Below are 21,519 nucleotides of genomic sequence, written 5' to 3'. Positions count from 1 at the left end.
AAGCGGGAAACAGGCAGTTCAGTGACTGAATCTTGATTCACAATTGATCAGTGTGGCATAGTTTGACAGTTTGATCTGATTTTCAGGAGCCTGGAACATTAAGCTGTATGAAGCAGACTGGATGCAATTGCAACCAATTATAGCAGCAAAGTTTGTGACGTGTGACTTCAAATCTGGACCAGTGACCTTCCTCTGTCAATCATTGTGTCACACCTGCCCGGGGGTAGATAAATGGTTTTGATTGGCCCAGCCAGGGCCAGGGCTGTCTGAACTGGGTGGGGACCAGGCCATAGACTGTATGATATAATGAAGTTAGCTACTGTGAGGTCACCCATTTGTTTGTGGATACTCGTTTGGAAGCCTCAAGTTCGGCATTTAGGCCGTCACCATTTTGTTTTTTTGGAGCCAAAAGTAACCATATTTGGAGGATAGGCTCGTGCTATGGAAGATCTGACTCATAGACAGTGGAGGTGCCTCACAGACTGCATGTCACTCAAACTAGCCACACCCTTAGTTATGCATTTCAGCCTTAATAAAATGTAAACAGGTGAGTTCTATAACATTTCACCCCAAGTACCCCATGAATGAGAAAATTGGCTATAGATGCCCCAAATGCTTTTTTGTATCAGACTGTAAACATGTTTATTCCTGCTGTAAAGTTGGCCATTTTAACTTGGGGGTCTTTGGGTATTGACTTGCTCTTGGAGCAGGCCTCAAGGGGCCATTAGAGGAACTGCAGTTTATTGGCATTTTATGGCATTGGTCTTCAGTTGTCGTTGTCATTTTTCAGCCCTAGAGGTTGCCTTTTAGACAGGACACATCTGTCAGAGCAAAAACGTGAGTTACAGATTCATTCAGGCTACATTGTGAATTTTCCCTTGAAACTAACTCTCAGCCAAAGAAAGGCATTTTTTAGTTCTTTGGAATAAATTTAATTCCATCCAACTTTCAGTGTTGGAATTCTCAAAACCTCAAGACATGAAACTGAATGTCTCCATGACCCAATAACCGCTAGGGGTACGGTGAGAAAAATATTTAGTTGTGAAAAAACTGGCCCTTTAATGTTGTGTTCAAATAGCCTAATTGATATACAGCATCTCATTAGAAACTAATAGTTTCCAGTATTGCATATTAGTCAATATGTGCTGTGTGACTGTATCCAGACCTAATTTAGAATTGGATTTTCCCATTAAATACAAACATAACTCACTTTGGAATGGTTAATTAACAATGAATAACCCGGTAGCATCAGTCAAATTCAGTCGTGTTCAGTCCAGTATGCCCCTAGCCTGCTAGCCCTCTATCTGCTTGCCATGGAGCACTGGCAAAGCCCTGATGAGGCTTGGCTCGTAAGTGTCTATTCTCCCTGTCTCATTGGTCAGAGACTCATTAATTCCTCCCCTCCAACGCCCACCCCCCCACCCCCCCACCTCCAGTTATCTGCCGCAAAGTGAATTACACGAGTGCCTATTGATTTCTGTCCTTATGCCAGGCATGTTTAGAGAATAAACCTATTGCTTTTCTCCCCAAGCGTTTCTATTGTGAAGCTCAGGCTGAGCAGAGGGGGGGCTAATTGGCCTCAGTCAAGATCACCTTGGCTGTCTGGGCTCAGCGGCTTCATGTCTGCCGGAAGAAAGGGGAGGCAGACATAGAGAGAGAGAAATTAAAGAAAAAATGACGCGGGATAGGATGGAGGAAATGAAAATATGCTCTCATTGTCAAACTGAAGCTTAAGTGTGTCCATTAAAGTGTAATGCCAGGGCCGTGGCCTCAGGAATATGCCATGCGTCTCATCTGCATCTGCTGAATATTTGCGGTGACTGCTAACACATTCAAATAGCAGGGGAAAGCAGGGGCAGGGGGACAGTAATTACTGCTCTGTATCAGGTAGGTGTGTGTGTGTGTGTGTGTGTGTGTGTGTGTGTGTGTGTGTGTGTGTATGTGCTGAATGAGTTTCATGCTTCATTACTGAGGGGCGTTAAGGTAATAAGGCCCCTGACTGTCCATTGAGGAAACTCATCCCTTCTTCTGGCAGCGAAATTAGCCCCACGTTGTTCTAGGGTTGCTCCTTTTCCCGTTGACTTCCACTGGTACGAAAGATTAAAGCCCACCCAAGATGGCAATTAAGTGGAGACAGGTGACCCTTCATAATCCCATAACGGCCCCTGTTTAATCAAATTTTAACCAACACTTGATCCTTTGTTCACTTCTGATCTTAGAAATCACCGGCAGTAAGGCTGGACCAACTCTATGCGGCAAGGAAATTTTAATTACCATTAGAAAAAGAACCTCTGCGTCAGTTTATTATGCTATTGTTAAAGTCTTCCAGTAAATACATGTGAAGGCAAAAACCTGTCATATGTTTTCAATTACTTCCTGTCTAGGTGCTGTATGTGTGGATATGCAACTTGAAATCACCAAAGCAATAAAAAAGGACTATCTCTACGAGGGCTTTCAAGTGGTGTGTCCTCCACCCTCTGAGGTACTTATCCTCAAGGGTCATAGACGTATTGGATGGAATCATTTTAATTCTGTCGTAACACTCAGTTGGCCTTCGTACAACGAGCCATCTCCAGATGACTTTACTATCACTGGGGGAGGCTGAATGATTGTAATTATTACCTGAGCACCTCCATGAATTTTATCCCATCTGGAACAGCAATGTCACTGGAATTCCCTAACCACCACCAGCTCCAATTACCTAATGGGCTTTAGAAAAATGTACGCTCCCCTGTCCATTTTATATGCCTGCACAGTGCCATCTCAGTAATATGCAACAGGGCATGGTAATTGCTGTCAGTTCAAACTGAATTCATTTAATTGACCATTTTGTTCCTTGAACTCAGGATTGATTTTTAGGACTAGTAAGTCTAGATGTTACTATCAAACTATTCCAACTTTAAGACCATTTCATTTATAAAACTGGATGCTACTTCCCTACCATTTTCCTCTGAATAACTAATGCCAACTAAACATTTGTCTTTTAAAGCTTACATTTTGTGCACTACCATTGAAAAACCTACTCCACTAACAAAAACATTAAGAACTCGCAGGTTTACAGCAAACTGATACAGTTCTGATTCGGGCTGGGTATTGTTTAAAATACCAGTTTCCTTGGAATGAAACCAATAGAGTACTTCATTTGATACCTTTTTTAACTACTTAAATTGATAACCATTATGTGAATGAAAGCATTCAGTTTAGTGCTGGTGGCATTTTGGAATAGTGTCAGCACACTGAACCGCCTACCCTGTCAACTACACTGTGCTTAACTTCACTACACTGCAGACTGTATGGGTTGTAGCAAATGTGGCATCAGGCTAATCACATGTTGCACGACATTGAACGCTTGCAGTGATTGGCTGTGAGCCAAGTTTATATGGTGCTGGGTTATTTTGGTTGATACCTTTAAGGCATTGCGTTCCAATACGTAGTACTATAGGAGATTTTCAGTAAGGCCTTGGCCCTTTGACAATGGCACTTCTTGTCCATTTATCTTAACGGAATGCATTAAATGTGATCCTTTGTTGCACTGTCTTGCCAAGAAAGAGTTGACCATATCAGTAATTTCTTTAACGGAACAATAGAAACAACAGATGTGTCTGGGAATGTGGCATTTTTTTTATTCTGATGCCGATTGTTACTGCTGATTCTTCTGGTGACTTGTTTGACTTGTTTGTTGCGTTTATGTACATAATGCATTTTAATGCTCACACATAAGGACTGCATCAGAACAAGTCATGAACTCACTGGTCATGCATGTCAAAAAAATTTCATCAATTTACTGAGAGTAGCATGTTGAAAGGCATCAGCACTAATGCATTTTATTTGACTGCTCATCACTCTAACTATAATTGGCCATAACCGCTTAGCTACTACTGTACTACTGTTGCACACATTATTTGCCCAATGCTACGCTCTGTGTAACATGGGTTCAGTTTAAGTCCCTTATTTAGATAGTATTGCAGAATAATTAGAGAAGTGATATTTTAGTAAGAATTGATTAGTGTTATTGGAAAATGGGCTCCAGGTTGGCAATGGTTAGACTTCTTTAAACTAGTGGATGGAGACTCTTTTTAACGATCTCTATATGGCACAATGTCACTTGTATAGGTAATGGAGGCAAAGAACATACATGATAATTCCATAAGCCTCATCCATGGAGGGCTCACCATCAGATTGCCAGGCCCTATAACATTTGAAATATGGGATGAGCTTTGTATTATGGATGATGCAAAGAGGTGAGCTTGGCTCTGTGGACTCTTGAGACTGACATTTGAAAAACAGGAATCAATTTGTAGAATTTTTTTCCAGTGCAATTTTGTCTAAAAATAATGTTTCTTTCAAAGAAATGACTGTATTAGTTGCTGTTTATCGAATGCATGTGGTTTACGATTAATAATTAACACAAGTGTATTCTTTCATTGTCACAGATGATACAATAATCAAAGTAAAGGGCAATATTGACTATCTTGAAGTTGAGATTGATTTCTTTTGATAATATCTAGTTGTGCAACAATAAAGTTTTCAAAGCAGCTATGAAAATGGATTACATAGTCATGCACTGTACAGTTGTTACATTTATAAATTATTCAGTCCATTTTCAGCATGTGAATAGAGCAAAATAGCTTTTATCCAGTGGTTAATTATGCTCTTAATTAGTTGAGGAAAGGACAACTAAATTAATGAAGTTTTATCAAGTGCTACATATCTGGAGGGAGAGTGTTTCCCTGTGTCATCTCATTAAGCATGACCACTGATACCCACTGATCTGTCGGCATCCATCATCAGAGTCTGAATTCTCATTCATCTAACGGGCCGTTTCTCTGAATAAATGCAAAGGTTAATGCTGCCTGGGCTTTCAGATGCTGACCGTCATGCTTTCTATCCGCCTCACTTTGCTCGGCAAATGCAGCCTTCCATTATCCTTCCTCTCATTTGCTAATGAGGTAATTAATAGGGCTGGCGTTGGCCAAGTATTGTGGAATAGGGCCATAGAAGCCGGGGTCAATGTAACGCATCAGTCACAGGAGCCAAACTAGAAAAGAAATGATTTTGTTTGTTTCGGATATGTTTTTGGTTCTGGAAGGGGTCCTGTGAAATATTTTTGCTCAGATAACGTTTTCTTGCACATTTTCATCACGCTTTCAACATCCATCTCTTGATGATAGATGGTAATTATTACTTCTGTCACTCATTCCTTCACACGGCCTGCAGTCCTCCTCCTCCTGATTTGTGAGAGAGGAATCCGCTGCTGAAACTAAATGAGGAGATTGCAACAGGTAATGCCAGGGTGCAGAGTCAAGGGCTTTTTAATAGTCTCCTGATATGAAGGATCCTTGAAAAGTGTTAGCGACCTGGTGAGTGACATGCTCTCAAAAACAAGAGGAGGCTGCTGAAGAGAGGCAAAAAAAGACAGAGCGGAGAATATTTAACTCAAACTGTGGTGTAGATTTACAGCTGGGTACATAAAACGGGACCTCTGAGTTGATTTTTATTTTGAGGCAAACAGCCAATTGCATTATCAAAAATGAACTGTGTTTTCACAGGTTCATAGACAGGAAGATGGATAGATTGAACCTTTTCCTCCAGAGGGGGAAATATATTTCTATGCCCACCATCATCACTCACAAAGACAAGAAGTCCAAGGCGGCGTCCACATCAGGCAACCTGGATCGGATCTGTGTATAATTAATCCCAAAGTCCAGTTCGTTTAAATTGTGTGAAATCAGTGTACTGGACCTGGGCATGGATGGACGAATCGTGGACCGCCTTGAACCACTTAATTGGTGGAGGCTCCCCTGTGTTAGAATCCCAGAGAACAGTTATGCAGATGTCATGGCCAGGAAGCTTGATCTTTGATGGTTTGGGCTTCAATCCTTTTATGAGTTGGCTTTGTCAGCTTTAAATGATACTGAATTATGCAGATTAGTTTTCACAATACTTTTTCATGAAAAATTTAGCCTTGACCTGAACCTTGCACTAGACAGGTCAGGGGTTCAACAAAGTCATTAAGATTCATAAGGCTGATGCATTAGGGGTCCTTGTGGATCTAATCTGAGTCATGGAAAAATCTAGTTATGCTCAACAGAGATTTAATCTGACTTTTCACGAACACTGGCAGAACCACGGTTATGCACCAGTTAGACTGAACTGGACCCAGTCTGACTGGAGTCCTGGGTACAAGTCAACTGCTTTGCACTGAATGGGCTCTCTGAAGACTATCCATCCATTTTTAACTGTTATCAGGGGTAACATACTCTAGACATTCCCTTTCCAGTTCCTCCTGGGGGATCCTGAGGTGTTGCAGAATCAGAGTGAGGGTTTCTGGTGTATCTTCACCTACTTCTAAGTTGCATGGAGAAGGGAGATGAATCAGGGGCAGAAACTCCAGCAACACTTATAGTACGGAGAACAACTTTATTAAAAGACCAGCGCATTTCGGCTTATGGCCTTCATCATGGTCATCATGAAACACATTGCAAACAGCCTTTAAAAAAGGTATGAATGAAAAACAAAACAACCAATCATACATATTCATGTATCCAAAGTGGTGGGCTGGGTATATGGTCATGTTGATCCAAGCCAGTCATCGCTCCAGACTGGCAAGGAGGCAAGGGGAGTGTCCAATGAGGTACCTGGATGACACCATTTGGTTTCACAAAGTGGTGAAACACACATTAAAGGGTGCACTAAGCCTGCACAGAAGAGGCTCAACCCCCAAATGTGCCCATTTGGCTTGATGCACTGTCAAAAAACACCTTGATTTTAATATAAAAGATAGAAAAGAAACTTAAATCTCAAGAAACACTTCAACACATTCACTTAAAAAACCCTTTAATTAAAAAAATGGTGCTCTGGCTCTGCCCCAGGATCTCCTCCCACTTGGACATGCCCGTAAAACCTCTAATGGGAGGTACCCAGGCGGTATCCTGATCAGATGCCTGAACATACTCAACTGGCCCCTTTCAATATGAAGGAGCAGCGACTCTACTCCGAGCTCCCTCCGGATGTCTGAACTCGTCACCTTTTCTCTAAGGCTGAACCTGGCCACCCCCTGGAGGAAACTCATGTTGGCTGCTTGCATCTCATTCTTTAAGTCATACCCAACACTCCAGACCATTGGTGAGCGCTGGGACGTAGATGAACCAGTAAATCAAAAGTTATGCCTTCTGGCTCAGCTCCCCCATCACGACTGCCCACATTACTCATCCATCTCAGGCTCTATTCTACTCTCACTTGTGAGCAAGACCCCAAGATACTTGAACTCTCTCGCTTGGGGCAGCAACTCTCTCCCAGCCCAGAAGGGGCAATCCACCTGTGAAGACCTCTATTACCTGTCATATCGGTCTGACCAGTAGTTGTGAAAAAAAAAAACAACCTCTGGATTAAATTGTTGTACGGAATGACTGACAGATGACCAAAAATCATTGCCTTCCTTAGACCTCGCCACTAGTAGTCATAACACTAGTCATAATGTACTATAAGTCATACGATGTAGGAGAGATGAAGATCGCATGTTGAAGCAGTAAATTTGGAAATACATTATTTGTAAACTTTACAGATTGACCAAATTAGACCTGCAATGATCTCATCATCTAATTACCTTTCTCACTTTCACACAACTTAATCCTTTGCAACCTGGAGCATCACTTTTCTAGTGCAGCTTTCAGATGCCTATCACAATTATTTAAACCTTTGAACCCTGAGCAAACTGACGCAGTTTTTTTTCCCAAAATATGATTATAAAAAGGCACTGAGCAACTTGGTAAGAAATATTACACAAATTGCAAGAGTATATTTTGAAGTTTATTTTCGTAAAAGCTAGGGGAAAATGTTTAGGTAAGAAAAAAATAAAAACTATGTTTTTATGTAATAACCATAGTTACATATTTGAAATTTGGTTACAGAATTGATATACATTTTAAGCCACTTTCCCAGGTCAATTCATTGTTTTTTGAATATATATCTTTTTTAAAAAAATAATGAACTTCCTTCTTTTTTTTTGTTTACTAATATCTTGCTAATTCGAGGGGATTTTCCTTCTTTATTGCTCATTGCCTTCTTTACATGAGAGATCAAGAAAGTCAAAAAAATCAAGCCACTTTGCTCAGGTTTCAAAGTGTTAATTTGAGGTACTGTAACTGAGGCAACACAAATTTATGTGAGTTCAGACAAACCCATTTACACAAATAGAAAGGTGATTGAACTGAGTTTAGGCAGGTTTTCCCTCCACAACATCCCTGAATGTAAAGCAGGAAATGAGTGACTGGAAGAAAATAATAAGGAGCTGCAGAAGGAGGTGGGGGGGTTTGCGGGGTGGAGAGGGTGGAGAGGGTGTTGACTGGCTGGCAGGAAGGAGGCAGAGGTGTAGAGGAAAAGGAGCGTTATTTTGGCTCCTGTTGCAAAGACCTCTGGGAAAATAGGGCCTGCCTGACAGTGCTGCGAGAGCCATAAATCACCACAAGAGCACTCCTCCTCCTCGCCGTGACCTAGAAGTGACCCGGGAGTGGCACACATTTTCAGACACAGCACACACACACACTGAAGTATTCAGGTGGAAGCACACACACACACACACGCACACACACAGGAGAAGGTTGTGTGGGAAGCTGGGTGTCACTTCCATAGCCTCGGCCAAACAGCAGCAGCCACAAGGCTGCACTTCTACTTACACAATTTGAGATGCGGATTAATGCCTTCTTGCACTTACACATATTGAGCAGAGTAAGACGCAATGGAGTCACTGGATTTATTTCCCGCAGTGTTCTTCAAGCTAAGGATATTGGCTCAGAAATCACAAAGCAGGTCAATGTGTTCTCGTCTTGGAATAAGTCCTTGGTGCAGCTCCCCACGTATAAAATGTCACAGGCATGGAGGTCACAGGAGCTGTGTCAGCAAAAATTACAGCTTTGAAAATAAATGAGGCTAAGATAAAAAAAAAAACAACTTTCTGTCATTGAGAGAAAAAATTACCAAAATTGAACTAGGAAATCAGGACTTTCAGCATTTAGCTTACTTAAATCAGACTTCAAGTTTAAGTTTAGGATATTATGATATCCCCAGAATAATGTCATAATGAATGAAAATTAAGCCATACTATTTCAGGGAAAAAAACAAACAACATGTGTTAAACTTGTAAATTGTCGTTAAAACAAAGTTGTTTTTTTATGTTAAAATATGTTTATCTTGTAAAATTACAACTTACTGCTTACTTTTACTTAATGGTGCCTTGCCATTTGTTGCCTCTGTTTTTAAGTGTTATCTTTATCTAAATCACTTATATCAAAGGCATACCCAAAGTAAACTGAAACTGTTTTTTTACTGAGACATCACTGCTTTTCCAAGTTTAGTGCCACTAAAGTTGGGTATTTTAACCAAAACATGGTCTTTTCCAAACCATAACCAGATATTTTTGTGCATAAACCTAAGAAAATGTTAATGTAACATTATGCAGCAATTTGGTGCCATGCGCTTTGGCACCCACCGCACACCAACGTGCCCCCAAAGTGCATTTGTCAACAAGCTAAGAGATGCATGTCTAGTACCTACACTGGCAAACATGTGAGCCAAAGAATAATATTTCTGGACTTTTTTGCCATGCAATAGTCAAAGTCTGCACAACCATTGCACTAAACTCAGACATGCTTAACTAATGTATCACATGCAATGTGTAACATGCTACCTGCTAACCCTCTGTCCAGACAGGCTGAATGCGACTCGATAACTATGGTAAAGGAGTCAACAACAATTAAAGTGCAACAAATATGTCATAAAGCTTGCAAACTAACATTTTACTCACCTGTCCAACAGCAACTGAACCAGCTGGGTGTCAGACTCTCAGCCTACTGTTTTGAGAAGCTCAAAACAAAGGTCCAGGGGTTAATAAACCACAATTTGCTCCGTTACATGTAACAGGTTAATCCTTAAACCAAAGTGGGTTTAGCTAGCTACTTTTCTTTTGATGAAGAGTTCAGAATAATTCAGGAAAAACAGTGCAACTTCAGTTTTTCCCACTGGGCGTAGCGTGTAGGTCTGGAGGTCTAGTTTGTGGTTTTGCACCCTGTGTGTGCGTGTGCATGCGTATGTGTGTGTGTGTGTGTGTGTGTGTAGTGTGTAAGGAGTGGTTCAAGTGTGGAAAGGGGGCCAGTGAAGCCGCCTCAGGCGAGCCTCAGAGAGCTTGTTACTGGAGAGGGGGGAGCGGAGGAGAGGGAGGAAAAAGGAGAGGTGAGGTGATCCTCTGGGAGGAGAAGTAAGAGGTGAAGGAAGGTGAGAGAGCTGTATTAAGAGGCAAAACAAGAGCATAATTTAACAGGACAGACAGAGAGATGGGATGGAGAGTCATGGCAGCGCTCAGTCTTTAAAACTGAATTATTTATTTTATGAAGAGATTTAAAGCCTTTGAAAGAATTAAACACCAACTTAACAGGACTGCTTGCTTTCCTGCATCATGTGATGGCAGGTCTATTGGGACAAAATGCATCCTGTCTGCTTTGCTAATCACACTGTAATTGCACTTAATGTTCCATTGCACAAGTGTCCCTTTTCTTAAACTCCCCGTTTCTTTCATTGACTGTATTCACTTGCAAAGGCGCTGCTTTTGCCAGCTTTTTGTTGCTTGCTGTTAAATAAGTCTTAAATTTACTTCCAGGTGTCAATAAAAAGGTCTTAAATAGTCTGAGAGGTGTCAGAATGATTAGAAAGCTTGTGAAAAAAAGCAAAAAGGAGAGACACAAAGTGATTAAGAAAGTGAGAAGGGCAGAGGAAGAGAGGTGGAGCGCAGTGAAAAGAAAAGAATAGAAAGTCAACAGAGAGGGAAGGAGGGAAGAGACACAGAGAAAAGGTCAGGTGAGGAGAGGAGGGAGAGAAGTCCATTTGGGTTTCCAGCTCTTGGGTCAGCAAATAGCCTGACAAATTAATTAAGATAATGATCCATATATAAAAAAAGTCTGGCAAAGTCAGCTGCGACCCTTGTGTGTGTGTGTGTGTGTGTGTGTGTGTGTGTGTGTGCGTGTGTGTGTGTGTGAGAGAGAGAGAGCTCTGCCTTCTCTCCGTTTGCAGGACTTTTATGAGGTGGGCAGAGGAATGCATTGATTTCATAAAGGGCATAAAGGGGTCCGGTGGCCGTTTGAACAGCCGAGTGTGAGATCAATGCAGGGGGAGATGAAAACTGTGACATTTACTCTGGTTTGTGCCCCTGGGCAGGAAGGACCTCTGCGAAAAGTCACACTGTCAGCTTTCTCTCCCTGTGAGCGCACACTGCTTTCTTCACGTGGGGTAAAAGGAGCTCCTTTTCAATTGGCCATTTTTCTAATGAAATTCAAGATTTTTTTTTTTTTAGGCAGGTATTTTTGTGTACTGAATTTTATTTATGATGGACAAATATTTAAACGCCGCAGTTAGTTTTTGGCATAAGTATTAGGACATTGACAAAAAAGTTATTTGACCTTCTCATGACAGCTCTTTGAAATTTGAAATACATTTTCTTGACTTTACAAAACAGAATTATTCTGGCAACCACAGCTGTCAGTTTTCATTTTTCTGCAAAAACAATGATTTTTATTTGTATTTTTATTTTTGCAGGTTTCTTTTTTTTAATGTATTCAATAGATATATTAATTTTAAATTTTCATGAGTTTTAGAGCATGACAAAAGCAGGAAGGCAAGAAGGCAGTCAGTTTGTATAATTAATAATAATAGTACCCTCAGTTTCTATAGGGCCTTAAATACACAAACATATGGACAGGATTGCACAAGCACACCCACAGTGTTGTGCACATGTACACACACACATGTACTGTGGTTCTTTACATTTACACTGACTGCAGGTAACCTTTGTTTCTCTATGGATAGACTTTCATTTAATACAAGCAGCACACTGCTAACAAACTATTTAAGCCTGTAAATGTTCTGGTGACACACTTCATAGTGAATGTTCTGTGTGGAAACATGACAGTTACTGAGTTTTCGATTGATTCTAAATCACCTCCTCAACAGCAAAACTACATTTTTAAGATTAAAATTGCAGGTTCAGGGGAGACGACTGCATGCAAGAAAAATGAAGCAGCATAATAATTCTGGAAAGTCCATTTTAAAATGTGAAGAAATAAAACTGGCAATTTCAGTTTCAGAAGTCATCACCATCATGCACATTTTAAAGAATAATACCAACATGCAAAGTTCTTAATCTGTCCAACACTAAGTGTCCCTATTAAAATGATTGAATATCATCTCATTTACCATATGCAGTGTTCTTTTTTATGCAGAGCAGCATTGTGCTTCTTTGAAACAGGGCTTTGAATGTGTTCACTTATCATCACCCCCGGCATGAACAAAATTATCCCTAATTCACTGCCATCACTATTGGAAGGTTGATAACTGTAATGATGGAGCCCGATTATTGTTGCCGTGCAACAGTTTGCATTGCAGAAGGGGGATGGAGGCGGCATAATATTTAGGAAAAACAAAACTGCAATCATGTAAACTAGATTAGCAAGATCCCATTTCAGATACTTTCGGTTTATTGGCCACAAAATGAGCCAAAACAAACCTGTTGCTATAAGAATTAAACTATATGATCATATACTTTTTATTTAGATTACCTCCGTGTGACAGACCCATGAATCTATCAGATCTAATTATGCTTTTAAATATGCCTGGACTATGCTTTTTAAAATAGTAGCCTGTGAACAGTTTTTGATTATAGTTATTAGATATCCCAATTAACTGAAAATGAGGTACTAAAAACAAAACACCTTTTAAAGTCCACAGGTGTTTTGTTTTAAGTGTTTATTGGCTCCTCTAACTTGCATAGCAATCTGTCAGGTCCTGAGGGTTGGCACTGAATGCCTGGTCAGCAAATGAGTGAAGTCTTTATTATTGTGTCATGCACAACAATGCCAACACTGCATTGACTTAGAACACCATAAATGACTAAAAACCAGATATTGGCATATAAACATTTTTAAAAATCTCTCAAATTTCAGATTTTGAGCAGAAGTTAGAAGACTTCAACATGTCAAAACTGAACCACTATTCCAATTTTTGTTCATCTGCATATGGGAGTATTTCAGAGTGCTGTGGAGCCATTTCAGGGAAAATCGACACTCAAATCATCATGAACAATAGATGGAAAATGGGACTCGCTTTTCACTTCTCTGAAATCACACAGTTCATTCTGTCTCATTTCCTCTTGAATATTTTTTAAAACTGCCAACCTCACTTTGCTCACTATGCTCATACTGTATGTCCATCATTCTGGTTTGGACAAGCTACTATTTAAAAATAAACAAATAAAGTGAGAGTGTCAGTGACAATGATGGGATGATGACAGTTTTTAATACTGCTATTCAGTGATCAATGATCCAACATTATGGATGCAAAGTGAAAAGATTGTCATCTATAAGATACACCTTTACTCTGAAATTCCTAGGACACATGTGTCGCCATATACATCCAGAGCACACCTCTTCTGTAAAATTTCAAGCATGCTAGCAGTTTAGCATTCTGCAGAAAATGGCAGACATCAAAGAAATTTGATATTTAAAATTATGATATTTAATGATATTTTTTATTATAGTGTAACTGTCCAAAGAATCTTGATGAAACTTTTGATATATACCCCAACAAATTGTGTTTTTACCTCACCAAAAAAGGCTACATTTTAAGAAGGGCTATGAAAAACTATCAACATTGGATGTAAACGTACTGTCACCATATTGAAAAATGTTTGGCAATAGTGCAGTATATGATCTTGTGTTGCGTGTGAATGCATGTGTGTGTTTTTCGAGGCCACAGCGATCCAGTGTGGATCCACTGAAGGAGAGCCGCCTCTGCCTGTGGACTTAATTGGTGTTTGTGTCTGGCAGCTAACAAACCTGTTTTCTACTGCTCCCTGGGCAGCCCTCTGCACTGCTGATATAACACACTTGCACACACACACATGAACTGTGCAGTATCTAGTATATGCTGTATATTGTGTATCCCTTAACAACAGCCCATATGCAAACAAACACTGTCAGGAAAGATTGAGCTCTCTTTGTTCCACAGGCTCTCATACACTTATGTAATTACACATATATACAAACACATAAACACTGACTTCCTCTTTTTTTCTGCCCCTTGCACTGACATGACCACACATACACACACATACACACACACACACACACACACACAGACGCTGCTGAATAATTGAGCAGATGCCGAGGGAGACCTACTCGGCCGTTAAATGGTCCAGGCTCTGAATAAACACTGTGATTGCGCTGGGATGGGGGTAGGGGGGTGAAGAGGGGGCAGGCTCAGAGAAATTACATCACATACCAGGATGTGACCTTTTCTTCTGGAAACTAACGCTGGCAAAGTAGACTCAATTCTCAGACCTAGAATTCTCAGGGTTTATACCTTTTTTCCAAATGATCCACTCAGTTTGCTCCTAAATAAACCCCTGACTGCTCCAGTGTCTGTCTTGCTCAAGGGCGCACTGGCAGTAGGTGCTGTGAAGGGGATACAAAACCAGAAAATCAAAAGAATAGGTCTTTTTGAGAGGGTACTTTTTGGCAGTGGTCAGAATCTAGATGAACCCAACCACTGCACACACCCCACATGCCCCACTAGATCGATTCAAAGGCACTCGGCGGCACCACCCGAGCCAAAGCCCCCTGAAATATTCAACTTGATGCTTGACTCAGCACTAATGTCTCCTGTCAGGAACAAGTTTTCCTGGATGAAAATCTTCTGTGAAAAGCTGTGATATCAGCTACGACAACCATTTTCTTGTGTCTGCTTTGTCTGCTTTTGGCATGTTTTATATCCGAAACTGTGAAAATCACAATTTCCTGTGTGACTTCCTCGGAGCATGCTGATCTGGGAGAGATGTATTAATCTGCGAGGACTGTTCTGTTTCCCCGCCCACGTAAGGCTCGGAGGATGTACTGAGATAGCCAAACGGCTTTACTGAGAGCTTTCATGCACTCAGAATGCAATCTCCAACAATGTAGCACCTTAGGTCCCTTCTTTTACAAATGGACCCCACTGGGACGGTGCCTTAGGTAGGGCACTAATTACAGTAATTGCCAGAGCTGCTCTGATTGCACCCAGTCCAACCATTTCTTGGTAATGGGGTCCAAAATAGGAACTTGCAGCTGTCTCCCAGTCTGCCTATTCTTTGAGGCAACAACTGTAAAAATAAAAGATTCTATCACGTAATTCTTTGACAGTGTAGTCTGTGATGTTCAGTTACTTATTGTTTGTTTCTTCTCATGCACTTTTTCTCTTTCAACCTAATTTTGTTTTATTTTTCCTGTAGAATCATCTCTTTTAGTCACTTATTTGTTATACATTTTCCAGCAGAATCTTTTACAAGTGGTTTAGGCACTGGTGTGCTAGCCCGCTCTCATTCCAAACTCGTCAAATAGCACCGCTCTGTCAGTGCTTTCGGAATGATGCCAAAAGCCAGTTTCCACATCCAACCGGAACATGGCTTGACAGCGTCACGTGAGAACACGTTTGGACAGAACCGGTGGTGTTATTATTATGCTGGTAGATGAATGGTACCAGGCGCGTCCACATGCAACACGCACTGGCGGCGCCACTTGAGAAAGAGGCCGGACAGAACTGGTAGTTTGCACATGAAATACTGAAGGACAGCGTCAGCTAATAACTCTGCCGATAACCATGTAATGTTCGGAGCACAAGTTTGCTTATAGTGATGGTGGGGAGGTGGATGGGTCCTACAAACAACTGACTTTCGTGCAGAAGTTCAGAATTCGCTTCCCATGTGGATATGTGTGTGTTCTTTTCCCCTCTACCTTACCATGTGCCTCTTTTACCTGAACCTATCCATCTGTGACTTTGTTGCCTAGTCCTAACCATCATGACAGTCCACGCTGTTGTGTACACAAAAGGATCATGCTGTGTCATCCCACCATGTGCATTTGTTGACATCACGGTAACCGCCTCCCGGAGTATAAACAGCTGACGCATAAGGATACCTAAAACGTCATGAATAGACGCGGGAGGTCCTGACAGAGCGGCACTATGTGACAAGTTGGGATGAGAACCTGTCAGTTGTGAAGATAATTTTCAGAAAAGGTCTATTTTTCCAACCTATCACACTGCAAATAACAGCTTCAACCAATCACACTGCATGTCACAAAGTCACAACCTGAAATTATTTGCAGCTGCCACAGTGTAGATGATTCATCTAATCTGAAAGGTCTTTATGACTTGATGGTGAAATTCAAAGCAAGGTTCAAATAATTGATTGCTAGGCAACAGCTTGGGTCCATGTTTACTTCCTGCCAGCTAATGTCACCCACATACACTGCAGTCACCCCTCACTGAGGAAAGGTCATTAGATTAGATTAGCAATTAGTTTTAGCCTGATGATGTGTGAGTTGTGTTGGTTCCTCCCGCCTTTCTGTGTTGGTCTGCACTGATTTGAATTCACCCTCTTTCCTTTGGGGTCCAGCTGCAGTCAGCAGGCGGGAAGACAGTCTGTGGTCACCGAAGCGAGCCACTCTGTGTTCTCTATCTTTCTCTGAGGCCCAGCTGGCGTCAAGGTGTGGGAGGCGATTTGGCTTTATGATGGGTCTGGTGTCAGAGGGTCCCTGAGCAGCGGGGGTTAACAGGCTAGGGGCCAGACACCAAAGGCCCGGGAAGGTAAAGAGAGATGCCAGCTGAGGGGCTGCCAGGCCTGTCGGAGAATGGTGACCCATTGGTCATGTTTTGATTGGAAGAGCAGATCTCATTTTTTACTCACAGCATCACAATTTCAAGGCAGATAGGAAATGAAAGAAGCGCTCTTTTTGCCCATTGCCATCAGCACTTTGAGCTAACCATTTACAGATTTAAGACAGAGACTTATTTTAAACAAATCTGTAAATGCTGGACATCAGTTCTGTTTGCTGATAGTTTTTATGAAAACCAAATTTGTGTAACGGAAAAAAAGGTCTCATCACAATGCTGTTCCCCAAAGTAAAGCATGAAAATCTATGGTTCAACATTTGATGAGGTCTTTAAAGCTGTCCTCAATTTCAGAAATTCCTTGTTAACCAATAGTTTTAATTGATAGATTAAAAGGATATTAGATGCATGTAGATTATTTACTTCAGGAAAAGTAAGAATTCAAAATTACACTGTAAAATCTGACAAGTTGATCTTACTTAAAATAATCTTGGAAAACAATTGCCCTGAAAAAGTAAAATATATATATATAACTATTAGTCTTAATTTATCTTTATGTCTAATTGTTAAGTTTATTTGAAATTAAGCAATCACCTTGTTCTTTCTAAGTGTTAGCAACTTCAGTAAAGCAAGTTAGTCTGACTTAATTTGATCATGACAAAGAGGATTTTGCCAAACATGAAGTGAGGAGATCTGCAAGTTCTGATTTATGAACATGTTAAAGAGAAAATACAAATATGACTGACTAGTTTGCAACCAGCAGAATACGGATATTTAGCAAAGAACACTTGGTTCACTGAAGTTGTTAAAACTTAGAAAGATTGATTGAATTAAACTGTGGTAGTGGCAGTGGCAGCAACTTCAAAGATCAAGTACATATAACTTAATTTCAAGTAAACTTCAAAAATAGATATGAAACAAACATAAATTGAGACTTATACAGTTATATTTACTTGCATTTTTTCCAAGGCTTTTTTTTTTTTTTTTAGTAAAATCAACTCCCAAATTCAAAATGTTATTTAAAGGTTAATAAATATAGTAAATATTAGCAAATATTAGCACCTAAATTAAGTATTAAAACAAAAGTATATTGGAATTTTTACCTTTTATATGTTTCACACACAGTGGTGCAATGGTTAGCACTGTAGCCTCACGAGGGTCCTAGGTTCAAGCTCAGTATGGAAAAATAATAAAACTGCATAAAAAGTTGGATGTTGACGCCTTTTTGTCAAACACTGTTAGTAATTGTCACATTGAAGAACAGGAGAATCTTTGTCACAGTACAAGCTGTGACTGTGGTAGCAGTTTTTTTTTTTTCTTTTAATGTGAATACACCTTTACATTTCTCGGCCTGATTTGTTTTTGTGCGTGCCTGTGTGTTTGCAAACTGTCACATTTGCACAAAGCTTCCAGAAAACTGGTAACAAAACAGCTTTGTTTTCCCCTCCATGATTACAATTTCTGTAGTTTGCTCAGCAAGGTTTTGAAAGAGTTTCATCAGCCTGGAGGTGTTTGTGCGCTGTAGTTATGAGGTTTTTGGTAAATGACAGCAACAATTCGTGGGTGCGGGATGCTGATGGGCCTCGTTTTGGTTTTGTTTTTTTCTTCATATTCATGTTTTGTATTTGTATTTCTTTCCACAGAGATCCTCTGACTCACACTTTCGTATCATCTAACACTCTCTTTGTTTTCTCCTGTCTCCTTCTGTTCTCTTATTTTCTATGCACCCTGATCCTGCCGGACATCTTCTTACATCCAGGTAAGAACCTCTGTGTTATTTATTACATTTAGACGGTCCTCCTCACTACCTCTGTCCTACAGGAGAATAATTAATGCAACTCAGAGGGCACTGAATTTTCTGCTTGTGCATGTAGCCTTTCTGTGTGTGTGTGTGTGTGTGTGTGTTTGTGTTTGTGTGTGAGTTTGTAAACACAAAGGTAAAATGTCCTGTAGTATTCACTATATTTCCATTATATGAAAGAGTAGTGATGCAAATCCCAGCACTAGATTGAGGTCTATTGTCAGGAAATTAAGGCTAAGCCTAATACAGTGAGTCATGAAAACAATTATGGATATAGCCCTGGTGAGAGGGAAAAAAAATGTGATGTGAAGGATCTTTGCATTTTCTTTAAAATCTTTAAAAAGTGTCTGCAAAGGGTATATCCTTTGGCTTTTCTGCTGTGTTTTTAGCTTCTGTTAAGTGTTATGAGAAAGTTCAGATAGGTGAGCTGTCCATGCTGGAGTGATTTATTTTATACACAGACCCGAGGAAAGAAAAGGCTCCGAGCAGAGTTGCTAAGTGGGAAGATATCCACAGTTTTGGAAGTAAAAGTTCTATTCATTTTTTTTTTCATATTCATGGAAAGATGACTGGCAGCTGGTGCCCTTCCAAGACTTGGATTGGCAGATTCTGTGTTAGAAAATATCTGGTTCTTTGATAAAAAATCTTTGGACATGAACACTTCCCCAGGTGCAGTTTGGTAAAAAAACATCCAATCATCTTAAAATTCTGTTGCCTGCACAGCTCTCAGAAAGCAGAAATTAAAGTAGAATCCCCCAGTTAAGATTGGTTTTGTTTTCTGATTTTGGTCCATTTTAGGGTACAGTGTTTAATTTGCATTGCAACAATTAAGCTGACTGGCTTCATGAACCGTGGTTACGTTTACTCCATGTAACCACTGCTTAGATGACCCTCCTATCTACCCTTGTGACAGAATTAGGGCTGTCAAATGATTAATTTTAAAAATCAGGATTGATTGCAGAATTTCTATAGTTAATTCAGATTAATCGCATTCTTCAATTGCATGTTTTCAATTGCATTATTTTGCATTACAAAACAGTTTTGAAGTCCATTTTGACAAGTCAAAGCAATTCTTACCAGATTATCTTGACTAGCAATCAAATGTTTCACTGGTTCTTGGAGCTGTTGCTGGAACTACAGGCTGTACTTTCACATTTTCGTGTTGCCCACCAACCATGTCGCCACCTCTGCAGACTCAAACAGTATACAGCTGATCAAGAGACACACCCACCTCTCTCTTTGTCTCAGCAGTGCTGATCAAATATAAATATAGGTAATATTACCGCAGTGCCTCTTTCTTGCGTAAAAGGTTTGAAATGTATTTTAATGCTTCGTGGTGAGAAATTGTCATCAGGATGTAGGTGCCATAGTACTTGCTGCACAATGAAAACAGACACATGTTTCAGCTTACTGTAAAACATGTAAAACTGTAACACAAGCTCCAGCTGGCTGCCATTTTGTTGAACAGACGAGGTTGCATTACACCACTCACCAGCGGTTAGCTGTAGGTTTTCTACCTCTTGAGCAAAAGCTTTTCTCAGGTCATGTAGCACAAACTTCAGAAGTATTTGCATAATTACTGAAAACTTTTACTGCAAAATTGCATGATTTGTATGAGAAATCTCTTTATACTAAAATTGTTAACTAAATTATAAGTTAACACACATCATTCTCACTGACTACAAACAAACTTTAAGATTTCCTCATTTTTTAATATGTGGTCATGATATATACGCACTCTGGCGCGGTCATTGAGCATTTATGGAAATATATGAACTTGTGGAGGAAACACAGTTTGGCTTCGCTTTGTGTTATTCTCCTTGTCAGTTCTAATTAAGCTTTGGTCATATTTGAGGGCATGTGTGTGTCAGTATCACAGTAGCTTGCCTTGTGATTATACTAATAAATGAACTGATAAAATTGTTTCAATTAGGATAAAAAGTTGTTAAGAGGATAGTTAAGTTAATCAGAGACCTTGGAGCTGCTGACTTGACTTTCCCTTGATTGATAATTAGTTTGTAAATAAATCCACCCGACTGACTGACTTTAAATTCCGTGCAAAGATGTGTTATTAAACACCTGACCAAATGTGAATGACCAAAAAAATTGCCAAGTATGTAAAAGGAGGTCTCAAAATCATGAAAAAAATGCACAGTATTCTCTGATCTGAAATGCTGGGGGCGTGTCTGCTGTTGGAACGGAGGCCACACCCAATCGCGGGACTATGCCAATGATTGGTCTTGTTTTTATACTGCTATATTGTCAGGGGCGGGGTTATGCTGAGTATAACTCCAGTGCATCATTTAGCTATGGTTTTAGGCCTGCCCAAAATTATTAAAACAGGAAAATGGTGAAAAAACAGTTAACCGTCTAACTCCACAATTCAGTACTATATATTAAAGGTCTTTGAAACATGTTTTCAGCAATCAGTTTCCAACATTTATAATGTGTTTTGAAACAAATCTCTGAATTCACTTTACACTGACTTTAAACAGATAGAAAGAACTTCTGGATATGGTATTGGTGGATTTTTGCCAATGATAATGTACTTTACATGATTGCCATTTATATTTTCCCGGGTGTACCTCAGTGTCTCAGATGAAGCTGATTGTGTCGTTCCAACCGGCCAGACAGCCAGTGGTTTCCTCTCTTTTCACTACAGTGTAAAAATCAAGATCTAAAACTTGTTAAAGTCCAGTAATCCATCACAATGAACACCGGGTCTACTCTTATTTTTGTTAAGGTTAGCGTTGCATGGTAATACAGTGCTGACTTTTCAAATCAACCAGCCCTCTCTGCTGCATTACCATGCCACAATAATTTAACATTGACAAAAATCAAAGCAGACATGATGTCGGCCGTGATTGATTACCTCACTGAAGCTGCTTTCAAGGCCTTTAAAGCTGATTTTCATACTATCATGAACCAAAATGGAAAGCAATGGCTTCAAGTGATATTAAAGCTAAAATAACTAAACCACTGTGTATGAAATCAAAAGCTTGTGGCAGGGTTTAAAATGATGCTCTAAAAAC

At 40.1% G+C, this 21,519-nt stretch overlaps 1 protein-coding gene across 1 annotated transcript in view; it reads left to right on the top strand.

The window, feature by feature from the left end:
* The window catches only part of ptprga (protein tyrosine phosphatase receptor type Ga), a 517,840-nt gene that overhangs the window by 168,563 nt on the left and 327,758 nt on the right, over nucleotides 1-21,519 (top strand). The gene's annotated exons all lie outside the window — the stretch shown is intronic.

This window comes from Plectropomus leopardus, chromosome 2 (assembly GCF_008729295.1).
Source record: "Plectropomus leopardus isolate mb chromosome 2, YSFRI_Pleo_2.0, whole genome shotgun sequence".
In the NCBI taxonomy this organism is placed as follows: Eukaryota; Metazoa; Chordata; class Actinopteri; order Perciformes; family Serranidae; genus Plectropomus; species Plectropomus leopardus.
The sequence above is the reverse complement of the archived record's forward strand: the minus strand, read 5'-3'. Positions and strand labels throughout refer to the sequence as shown.